Source organism: Alosa pseudoharengus, unplaced genomic scaffold (assembly GCF_046254945.1).
Source record: "Alosa pseudoharengus isolate Yale_2024_CS ecotype anadromous, Long Island Sound unplaced genomic scaffold, YU_APseudo_1.1 YU_APseudo_1.1_scf_14, whole genome shotgun sequence".
Taxonomy (NCBI): domain Eukaryota; kingdom Metazoa; phylum Chordata; class Actinopteri; order Clupeiformes; family Clupeidae; genus Alosa; species Alosa pseudoharengus.
Genome location: NW_027468609.1, coordinates 27132212 through 27144901, shown reverse-complemented (window position 1 = coordinate 27144901; position 12690 = coordinate 27132212).

Below are 12690 nucleotides of genomic sequence, written 5' to 3'. Positions count from 1 at the left end.
GTCAGAGAATCAGCATTCATTGCAGTGCATTCAGCATAGCCTATATTGGATAAATGAAATGATAATTTATTTTGTGCATGTGTACAATGTATGCTAGATTGTTAATTGCTACTATTTCACATTTTGTTAGAATTAAGTGGATGACTGACCTTGATAACAAAATCCTCCTGTACCATACAAGGACTGAAGATTATCCTTTTTTATGTCTTAAGATGCCTGGACCAGCATTTCTATATGTAATTCCTTTGTGTTCCTCTCTCTGTCTCCCTCCATCTCTCTCTCTCATTGGCCAAGATTACCACACTGAAAACAACATATTTCTTATCTCCTGATTCACCTTGGGCCAACTCTTAGGTGTGCTCTCAGTCTCTGCCAAGGACATTGTGGGTAGCCTACATCTAGAAGATAACTACGTAGAGTGAGTACATTTAGGAGATAACTATGTTTGTGATTCTAAAAGCAAATCAACGTGTCATGTATAGGCATAGGAGACATAGGAAATTACTGTCATATGAATGAATATTAAAAAGGTTAACCTCATCAAGATGGCGTTCACAATATTTGCTAAAACACACAGCAGGATCAGGATTAGTCTATCATGGAGGTTAAATAAGATCGGCCAACACATCAATATCATGCAAACTCATGTTCTGTATTCACTATCTGCTGCACAGATGGAAGACAGTTGTATGGATCGTTGGATGGAAGACAGTTGTATGGATAGGGATTTGATTTGTATGGTGATTTGTATTCAATGGTATGGTATGTACAGTACACCAGCATTTCATATAAGAGGAAAATCTGGACAAGTGTGATTTCTCACCACAGCATAATTTAACAACAAGCTAGAGATATGTTGAAACTGGCCTTGCAAGAACCTACTAATCTATCTAAATAAAAAGACTACCTGTTTTCAATGCAAGCAAGACAAGCACACATAAACAAAGGAAAATACATTTCAGTTGGCTTGGGATTGTAGTAGCTATTTTCAATCAGTAGATGGCGCCGCTGCTGTATAAATGGTTGCTCAGTCAAATACTTTTTAACAGCCTCAGTTCAATGTCTTGGATAGGATCAGTTGGTCATTTTTCTATCAACCTGACCGCCACATATCAAAATGTTGCCGATATTGTAAACATTATTATGACAAATAAACTAAAATATAGTAATATTTATTACAATATTCCAAAGTTAGACATTTTAGACATGTACTGTCTTAACGCCATCAAAAAACTGGATAGGTGAACACAATCCTCGAGCAATGCAACTCTTTACTCTTATCTTTAAAGTTTCTGTGTGAGTTTACAGAACTAAGTTGTCTAGGCAGGGAGCAATTTTAGGTGATTATGGAACAACACGCCTGCTCAAGGCAAGCAGAACTGCATCCACAAACAGGAAATTGCCACTGACCAACCCTCCATTCCGGTTTACAAACTACAGTATGTATACTGCAAATAAAGTTAAACCAGATAAGATTAAAGTTAAATTAAAAAGTTAAATTTAAGCATTAAATAGTCTTATTAAGTTTTTATTAAAGTACGTCACACACAAGTTGGCTATACAAAACATGCGTTTGACTGTATATGGGCCTCAAAAGGGCAAGTCATGCTCAAGAATAATCCGAATTATCAAGTATATATCTAAAAATGTATTGTGCTTTTTAAAATATTTACTTCTCACTTCAAAGACTATATGGCATATATCTGAGATTGTGGAAACGGCAAGGTCAACAGAAAGTGTGTGAGACTGGGATTGCTTTATGGCTTGATGTTGGTTGCTCAGTTTACTTTTCAACTGTGGAATATTTGCTCCACAGTTACAAATTGACAGACCTTTTTTGATTTTGACATTTCTACACAAATTCCAGCCCATTCCAGAGGGCTTAGACTGAGCAGAGAATCAGCCAATATCATTAATCTGGCTGTGCTTTGGGATTTACTTCTGTTTTGAAGATGGGAGCGAGGTAAAGTTAGACAGCATGAAAAAAATATTGTACCACCAAAACGTACAGTGAACCGACTCTGTTCTTCAGTAGTGCAGTGTTCCCTTATCTGCCTTGTCTACCTCTTGTGACCTTTTGAAACTGAGATGGTTGCTCTGATCTCAGTACAGTGAATTTTCAGCACATTCCACTCAGTAGGTGGTATGGGGTGGTTATGTCTCCACTTCAAAACTTGAACCACTACTCTCTCTCTCTCTCTCTCTTTCTCTCTCTCTTTCTCTCTCTCTCTCTCTTTCTCTCTCTCTCTCTCTGTCTTATAACAGTGTGTGGCTCTCTGCCAAGGGCCTTCTGTCCACCCAAGTATTGTAGACTGGCCGTTTGTCTCAGCAACCCCCGTGGGCAGTGCCTTTTGTTGCTTGGAATTTGAAATGAGAGAGAGAGGTGGTGAGGTGGTGCGGTGTGTGTGTGTGTGTGTGTGTGTGTGTGTGTGTGTGTGTGTGTGTGTGTGTGTGTGTGGGCGGGGAGCTGTGCTGTTCTAGGACAGGACAGCGGCGTGATTACAAATCATTGCAATATCATTGTAATGCATAGTATTATACACTTATACATTATGCACTTACTTACCCTGTGTTTTAAACTGTGAAATGTTTGATTAGGGAAGTTTTTCTAAGCAAATACCCTTTACATATTAATGTAGGGCACAGTATTACTGGAAGTTTAATTAACATTCCAGTAGGTCAGTTATGTGTGATGATTTTGATCACAAGGTATGACAATAAAAAGCACACAGTCTAGCAAGCAGACACACAAGAATTGGCTATGACAAATCCCTGCTGTTATTTTACCAAAATGCCAAAGGTCAGAATTTAGGCTCAAGTGCCCTTCAACCAGTTCTTGGCACCGACAATGGGTAAAACTGTCCCACTGACAGTGGGAAAAAACAAGTTGAAATAAATGTGTGTGTGTGTGTGTGTGTGTGTGTGGGGGGGGGGTTAGAGAAACACACAGTAGTACATTTCCACGACCTTGAAACTGACATGGTTGCTTTAGCAGAAAAACATTTTGAGATGTGCCATCAAAAATCTCCCTGAAAAGCGTGTGGCGGCGCCAGTGGCAGCAGGGGCAGGCTTTTTTGGACGCCCATCATAGGCGTCGGGTCCGCGGCTGCTGCCAAGTCAAATCAGGAAAAGTGTTTGAAGAGGAAGTCCATGCTTGGATGTACCCTGGCCAATGGGGTTGCCTGCTTCCTGTCCCTCTGACCTGCAAAGACCCATCTCTTCCACAGTTTTATGCCTGAGTGTAAATCACTTGACCCCACCCCCCTCCCCCTAGAGTTTATAGACAGAAACCCCTCTGCCCACCAACCCCAAACACCCCACACTCCCCACACATGACACTTCTGACACCTCTACAGGATATTTTCACACTGTGTTTATTTATGAAATTACATGACAATGACTGTCCTTGATACCAAAGTCCTCTATGATTATTGGGGGGCTTTTTTCCAGACATTTTGGTGCATTTTGTGAGACTTCAGCACTTCCTAACATCCATGGCGTCTGCATTTAGAAATGGGGTAGTTATTTTTTCAGGCGTATTTTGATGCTTGTGTTATGGCATGGTGGATTAGTTTGCATTAAACGCTTCCTGTACATAGAATGACAGAGTATGTTTAACCTATAGAATGCAGAACAGTCAACACCCAATCTAAATATATATGGCAAGCAACAGATGCTCGAAACATTCCTAAAGAGGCCAAACAAGATCTTTACTCCTTGGATATTTAACACACACACACACGCACACACACACACACACACACACACACACACACACACACACACACACACACACACACACACACACACACACACACACACACACACCTCACATTTGGACTTAAGAAGGTTTTAAGATGTTCACTTTATATTTCATTTGATCATTTCATTCATTATAGAGGATTGTACAGGGATCTGAAATGTGTGCTCTGAGATGGAATACATGTAAGACACTAGCAGAGATACTGAAACAAATGTTTGAATAGACAAGTATGTCTGAGATGGATGTTTTAAGACATCACACAGCCAGTTCCCAGTTATGGCCAAGTGTAATTTTTTTTTGCTTTGTATGTGCTAAATTAAAAATGAGGGAAAGACAGAGACATTGGCAGGGTGTGTGTTTTCATGGGTCGGCCTTTCTCACAGGCAAGCTGGTGTGCAAACTGACTCTCTCAAGTGTCTGCGCGCCTCTCTGGCAGCCTTGCTTGCGCTTCCTCCACTTTTGTCCATTCACTCGGAGACACGCTGGGGTTCAAGTTAATGGATTTACGGAGGATTTGGCCGAACCTACTTGCTCCACTTGGCGAGCAAATCAAGGCAGAGTTCCTTATTTTCTTTTGTGCCCCTGTTTCCTCCCCTAAAGCCCCCTGGGACCCCCTGGCCCACAACAATCACCCCTCGTCCCTCCCCATACCCCCCCCCCCCCCACACACACACACACACACCCCTCATGCCATTCCCCAGCAACCTGCTCACCTGTGTGTTTGTTCCTTGTTAATGAGCTTGTCTGATTGAGTCAGGGATTCGTTTGTTTTTGTTTTTGTCCCAGCATCTCCAGACCATTACAATTTCTAGTCTAGCTAATTGGCTGCTTATTCATCAGGCCTTATCAGGTCTTACGCCTTACGTATGCCTTATGTTGTGGAAGTAGCCCTGAGGTACGCTATATACATTTTCATATTTTTCTGCTTGCTTATCTTATTAATACTCCTCATTCAGGAGTTGGCAGTACATTTTCAGCTCAAAACCTATTCATTCATTCATTCCCTATTTTGTTTGTTACTTATCAGGACTTGATTTGTCGCATTTTATTATGACCCTGTGCAGCGAAACGGCGGTCATTTAGGTTTAGTCAGAGTTTTTTTACAACGATTCCTGGGACACTGAAAGACGGGGGTGCATTAAACTTGGGCATGTAGCCCCACAAGGATGACACATAAACGTTGTTTTTTCCGTTTTGCGAGGCACTGTAATTGCAGGTATCTTTGGCTGACAGGTTCAAAACTGCACAGAATTTGAAGTGTAGGATCATTATGATACCCTCTGAATGCATGCCAAGTTTCGTGCATGGAATTCCATTCATGGGGGACCATACAATAAATTAATATATGTGTACATTTAGTGACTGTACACTACGCATTCTCACACACACGCACTCATGAACACACGCAAACACACACATAAACACACACACACACACACACACACATCAATGCACACACACACACAAGCACACACACACACACACACACACACAGGTATGCACACACTCACACACACGCATGCATGCACACACACACACACACACACACACACACACTCTTACTGTAATACAAATTGAAAAAACGTGAATTATTTTTGCGGAGAGAATGTGACTGAGTGGCAGTCATATTTTGTACCGCTTTGCAGTACATATAGTTTTCTGGTCATTTGATGGGAATTACAGTAATAACCACCACTTAACATGACATACATTTGGCTAATAACGAGGCTGCTTGATTTTTGCATCTGACATCTTATGATTATCCAATTAAATACACTGATCAGTTTAATGGCATATTATCAGAACCAAAATTGTTTTGATGATTAGACTGTTGATAAAACCTATGGGAAAAGTCTTTATAAAGCTAAAAATGACAACCATCAATTCACCATACTTGACTGTTGTTTTTTTCTCTCAGTTGTATTACATACACACATTCACCACTTCACTAAACTGGCCTGCAATTATAAAACAAAAAAAATATATTTGGTCTGCAGTTAAAGCACAGTTTTATCTGCATGTTATTTGTAACCACTCTTGTTCTCCCTCTCCCTCCCTTTCTTTCTCTCTCTCTCTCTCTCTCTCTCTCTTCCTCCTCTCCCTGTTCTTTATTACTCATTTACACATTCTGCTCTCTACATCTGTCACTCAGCTTTACACAGCAAATTGTGCGCTACAACAACATTCATAATTTACACTGAAATATTTTGCAAGATATTAAGATATTGTGTTGCTAATGCCATCTGCGACACTGAAACAGTTTAACTGTAGGTGGGAAGTCTTGGAAGCAGTGAAATACTCTGGCATTTTATTAAACAGCTGCACGGGGACTCGGGAAACAGAATACACAGCTTGTTTGTCTTTTCCTCATTGGTACAGTATGTGCATGCAAAATATGAAACCTATGTGATGGTCTTCATTTGCATATTTTCATATAACCTTGAAAGACTTTTTGTTCAATTTAGATTTGGAAGGATCACAACCCTTGCAAGTGGTAAAAAAAAAATAGCAAAAAAACAACACATAGGCCATGAAAAACACACAAATTGTGTGTGTCCGCCCCTCCATGGCAATTTGAGGGGTAATTATCTCTCAAACAGAAACTTTCGTATTCTCTGCCAAGACAAAGAAGACGACCAGTGCATTCTCATTTTACATGACTTGACCTGAGTTGCCATTTTTTTGTATGATTTGTGTGCCAGAGAAAGCCAGAGGAAGAAAAAATGGGATAGGAGGGAGGTAGGGAGTGTGGGATGGGCGTGGGGGATAGAAGAAAAGGAAAAAAAAACACAAAAGGGTGCTTTGAAAGGGGGCCCCTCTTTTTCCCCCGCAGTAAACTTTGCCGGCCACGAGATAATTTGCAGCCATCAGTGGGCCGGACAAAGGCAGTGCTGGGGACAGAACAAAGTGTGGCCGGGAGAGAGAGAGAGAGAGAGAGAGAGAGAGAGAGAGTGAGAGAGAGAGAGAGAGAGCTGTGGCCATGCTGGAGGCTATCTCACTCTTTCCCTCTCTCTCTCTTTCCCTCTCTCTCCCTCGTTCACCTCCTTTCTTTCTGTGCCTAAATGACCAGAGAGGAGCAGTGGAAGTCAACTCCCCATTGGCTGCATGTCATGTAGACCACCGTGACACATTTATTTGATGGTTTGAAATATATTCTCCTGGAGGCCAGAGGTTTATTACAGAAGACAACAGATCACAACTGTGCTTTGTGACTATTGATGCGTGTTGTGGTGCATCATGGCCGTGAGACATTAGCAAATTGGATGCTTTCTGTGAAACAACTGTGACAGTTTGTATATCAGCTCGGCTTCCTGTAATAAAGGGTTAAAAAAGAGATAAAAGACCTGATGTGGCACACTGATGTTAATGACATTCTGTTGCTGAGATGGCAATAATGATGAATTTTTCATTTGGTAAGTTGATAAGGGAATTCAAATGTTAGAATTCCTTAAATTCCTAAATTACCATTTAGATGTGTAGCAATAGTAGAAGTTTTATTACGCAACAATACATCTGGGAGACTTTGAATTTTATTCCCAATTACTCGTGCCTTATTCATTCTAAGTGGTGATGCAAAACTTGACTGCTATTGTGACTGCTATTGTGGTTGCGAACAAAACATATTGTAACACCTCTGGCCTATTTTGGTGTCTGAGGTCATAAATCAATTGTTCTGTTGCCCCAAATAAGACTGTGTCTGCTCTGGGGACGGCAGTATTCATAAACCTAGAACATTTTTGAAATGGCAAAAATGCAAAAGGAAGCCTTTGAATCTCACTCACACCAGGAGACATTATTTGGTCCAGGAGACATTTTTTTTTCTGTCAGCTCTGCTACTAAATTATAAATGTGCTTTGATGAAAATGAGGATGAAAAGCACCCTTATGCCTGAATATTCGGAGGCAGGACACCTTTGCATCTAGGACACTCAGAGGGGGGTTTGCATCTAAAGTCAGGTAGATGCTGAACAATTCATGAGTGAAAGAAAAATGTAAATGTCACAAGTCAAATATCCATGCACACAATATATGATGTGTTTCTCATATCATTATGATTCAGTGTTTGGCAATGTCCTGATACATTATTACAAAGCCAAAGACCATAACTAATGAACTGTAAGGAAATAGCTTTAGTGTTTTGTTTCACATATAACCATAATCTATATCTTATATAGGTTGATACTAGAACTCAGTACATAATTGACTGTGTCTACCTGTCTCTTGTCCAAGGTTCTTTCAGTACAGATATACAGACAAAGTATGGTGGCTTGATTTAATGAAAAGCCACTTCCAAGCTTCAATCTTTTCGGTCAGGCCTCAGTTGACCTACTTTTCATTTTGAAACCAGAGTCCAAAAATATGAACCGTCCTGTCCGTTTTTTCCCTCTCCTCTCCTGTTCTTCACCCTTTCTCCTCAGGTTCTAATGTTTTTCTTCCCCTAATATTCCTCTTTGGCAGCGGCCGCCTTCACAGCTGGACCAATAAAAGCGGTTTTGTGTTCTGTGGGAACCTGTGCCTTTCCAGTTATTCATCAACTTCCCATAAAACGGGAGCAGGTGTTGTGTTACAGGGCCGAGGGGCAAACGACAGGCCCTCTTATTTGAGCCATAAAGGCGGACTTTAGGTAAACATGTCAATCTCAACAGAGCAATGCTGCCGACTTATTACAGTTGAGCCCGGGCGGCATATATAAAAAGCGACAAGGGAATGATGAGGTGATAACAGGCCCTTGAGAGTCCACTGAGGCTTTCTGTCATTCGGTATATTAATGGATCCTGGCAGAGAGGGGAGTAGGCAGTCAGTCAGGAGGTGAGGTTATACTGACTGGCTATACTGATGATACATGTCTGTTGTACACACACAGGTAAAAGGCCTTCAGAGGTGAAAAAGGCCTCGGTGCATGTTAAACTTGACTTTGCTGTTGTATAGTTTGTGTATAGGTTGTGTAGTGTTGTTTAGAGGGTAAGAGAAGGGAGCGTGCTTTTATCAAGAACATCATGTCCTCACTGCCTGCTGACTCCTGAGTGCATGGATGGGTAACACAGGTATCTGCGCTACTCCAGACAGGGACTACATGTTCTCTCTTTCAAGATTTTTCCTGACTCATTAAATGTTTATAATTGTTTTTATCTGTTTATATATATATATATTTATTTGTCTCTTTAAACGTTCTTTGGTATTTAAATAGTAGTAAAGCTAACAGTCCCAGTAATAGCAATAGTGATGGAAATAGATAAAGAAATAGTAATGTATAGAAATGGTAATGCTGTAGTCATAGTGATAGATATGGCAATAGAAATAGGAAGGATAGTAGAGTGCACAACAAAGAAGTGATGTGTATTATTTCTACCTCTGGTTATCACAGGTACCATGACCTTCAGATTGCATTCTGCAAGGACAATTAGACCTAATGCCTGTGAGCTTTGACATTCCACTGAATGAAATTCCAGTGCATGAGAGACTTGAAAACAACCTCGTGAAGACAAAAGTGTGTGTGTGCTGAGCCATAAATAAGCACTGTTATGTCTGGGAGACTGAGTGACCCTCCGCTGCAGCGCGGGTGGACACCGAAGGGCAGAGATGCTCTCTCTCTATTCTCATAGCACTGCTGCAGCTCTCTGGAGGTTTCAGTGTTTGGCTTTTTTGTGTGTGTCTTAGGAGACGTAGACTCTGGCACTGAGAACAGACACCAGCTGAAGGGCAGGGACAGAGGCATAGAGGCACAGCCGCACTATCTACCCGCCGGAACGTGTCTTGGGACCGTCAGAATCTGGGCGCCTCGGCATGGCGGGTCACTTCCTGTGGGACCAGTGGGATGGGCTGGCGGAGATGATGCCGGCTTAATCTGCAACCGTACGGAAAAAAGATTCTCCCCAGACCAGACTCACACATAAACAGTCATACACAAATATACTGATACAAACTCAGAGGCACACACACAAACACACACACACACACACACACACACACACACACACACACACACACACACACACACACAAAGACACACAAAGACACACAAATAAACACACACAATACTCAGAAAGACTGTGTGGTGGTGGTTTGGTTGAAAGCACCTACACCCCCTCTGCATCCTGTGGTTTACTATAACACCACAGGATATCAGGAGCACAGGACCGTGTATTCTATACATATAGGAAAAGTGTTGCATTTCTTTCTTTGGAAAAATTTAAAGATACAAAGGGAACTGGCTAAACATTGACAAAAAGTTCAATTTACACATTACAAAGTTCCCTTTGTATCTTTACATTTTTACATTTGACCACTTAATGGTCAGTAAAGCATAAATAAAAGAGGGAACTTTATTAAAAAAAAAGCTTTGTGATATGAATCAACTCTCAGACCTTTACAGATTTCAAACATGTAATACATAATTAATGTAAAATCTGTCATTATAAATATCAAATGAAAAACAGCAAAGGGGTAAGTAAAGGGCCTGAGGTATCTAAATTCCTGCATCTCTCAGAAGCATTTCTGTGATTGAGTGGGACATCGCTATGCACTGACTTTTTAAATAACCTCTAGGAAGTCTTTACTTCAGTATCCCAATAAATGCTGATCTATTCAGGTCCTGTTTTTAATTATAAACCACAGTTGAGCCATGTCACTGTGAATACAGATGTGTGATTAAACATATGATCCTGTTGGCTACGCACACACACACCACCCCCCCACCCCACGAGTGTCCCGACTCCTCTGTCACACACACACATAAGCCAGCATCTCGGCCAACTTCAAAAGACAGGAAACAATGGAGTTGTTGTGTTGAATGTGCGAAGACACAGGCAGCACATCAAAAGCAGCGCACTGTTACACTGGCGGACATATTTTTAGGCTTTAGCATTTGTCGGCCAGGATGTTTCTTTGCTTTCTCTGTATTTGTGTGAAATGAAATATCCTTGAAATTATTTTAAAAATGCATTCATTCTTACACCAGATGGCTCTTAAATGTACACTATATGTATCTATGTATCTGCAGGTAACATATTGTTTATGAATGTTACCATATGTTTGTGTACATTATGAGCCACATACGTTACATTCCACTATGTATGCGAGATATGTCCACATCATTACAGCTCTTTCTGTCTTAGAGTATCATTGTGCCTAAGTCTATCATGCATTAACGTTCCTGCCTAATTAGAATATGACCATGAACTTCTCAGATTACCAGCCAGGCAATTGAATAGCGACTCTCATCTGCCATGTAAGGGCCAGATTGATCATTAGCACAGCGCCTAGAGGCTGTTGGCATGCTATGGTTTACACCCACGGGCCCGGGAGAAACCGTCACCATTGAACTTCATTCCACTGGAGAAGACAGTTGGGTGTATCATTAACTCCCCAGGCATGATGCTAGTCCTTGATCTGACAGGACGAGGGCTTCTTGATGTCTCCAGTGACAAATGCCTCGACTGTGGAGTCATTGTGATTTTCCCTACATTTGTTTGTAATGAGTGCAAATGTATACAAAAGCATAAAACATAAAGCATGTTACAGAAAAGCCGCACATTATACTGCAGCTACTTATAATGACTCCCCCACCCACACATGCACACACACATGCGCGCGCGCACACACACACACACACACACACACACACACACACATACTGTACACACACACACACACACACACACACACATCACACACATCACAAGACATCAAATACCCATCACTCATATGCTCAAAGAGCACTTTTGCATTTGCAGCCGTAATTTAAGTCACAGAACAATGTAGGCCTTTGTAAGTGGTGTTCAATTTTTACACCCTCCTTTAAACAGGCAAACAGCTGCAGATGCCAGTTTGGAGTTGACAGAACACTCTTATGATTTCCGCCGAGCTCACGTTACTCCAAAAACAAACAGACCAGCAGCTGAATCAGCACTGTTTGGAACAAGTCAACTGAACAAGGCAAGTGAACTAACACAAACACACATAAACTGTGAAAAAAGGTCTATTTGTGCACTGGAATCTTGTGGAAGATATTACAACTGTAATGTACAATGAATTTATATATAGTATTCTTATATAAGACTGGAAAAAATGAACAGCTCAGAGGAAAAATACATTGGCTGAGATTAAGCGAGTCTTGAATCTTATATGAGGCAGAAAAATGCATCAGTGGTAAATATAGTGAAAACTGATTATTCTGACTCCCCAAAAGACCAGACATGAATATGTTACATTTAAGTTGACTGGTACTTAGCAGATGCTTTTGCCGAAATCAACACGGAGTCGCGATGACGAGTCCGGGAATCAAACCGGGCTGATCAATTGTCAGGCAGTGACGTTACCACTGACTGTTCCACCACGCCCAAACCATTCATACGATACATTTCATAGATCATTTGGAAATCACAACCAGAGGTTTCTTCTCTGACTATGAGAAGAGGTTAAACCAGATGGAAAAGAAGGTAACTAGTTACGCCAGTTTGGTGAGGACCTCATTGTCAAGTCAAAACAATGACCCTTTGCGTGCCTTACGTTCTAACCCATCCACATCCTACCCAAGTTTATGTGCTGTGTGTCTCAGACGATACACCTCTCATAAACTCCACAAATTAACAATTTCTCTAATGAAAAAAAGCTGAGAGGAGCCGCGGAGAGGAGCCGCCAAGCAGTGTGCCCGAAAGCTGAGATGCCCCGTCGCATTCCACACTGGCACTTTCCTGGGCAGGGCAGGCGGGCAGACAGGCGGGCAGAGGAGCCGTCGCTCCTGGGTGCCCTTCATAACCACCAGACTGTGAGAGCTGCTCCTGCTCAAGCAGACCTCCAGCTCACCCCTCCGACGCTGACTAGACGCCAACTAGAACACTCATGAACACTCATTTTGGCTGAGGCACAGGGTAGTGTCTGGGTTAAATTAACGGTGACAAGGGTTTGTGAAATTCAAAGTCATCCTCC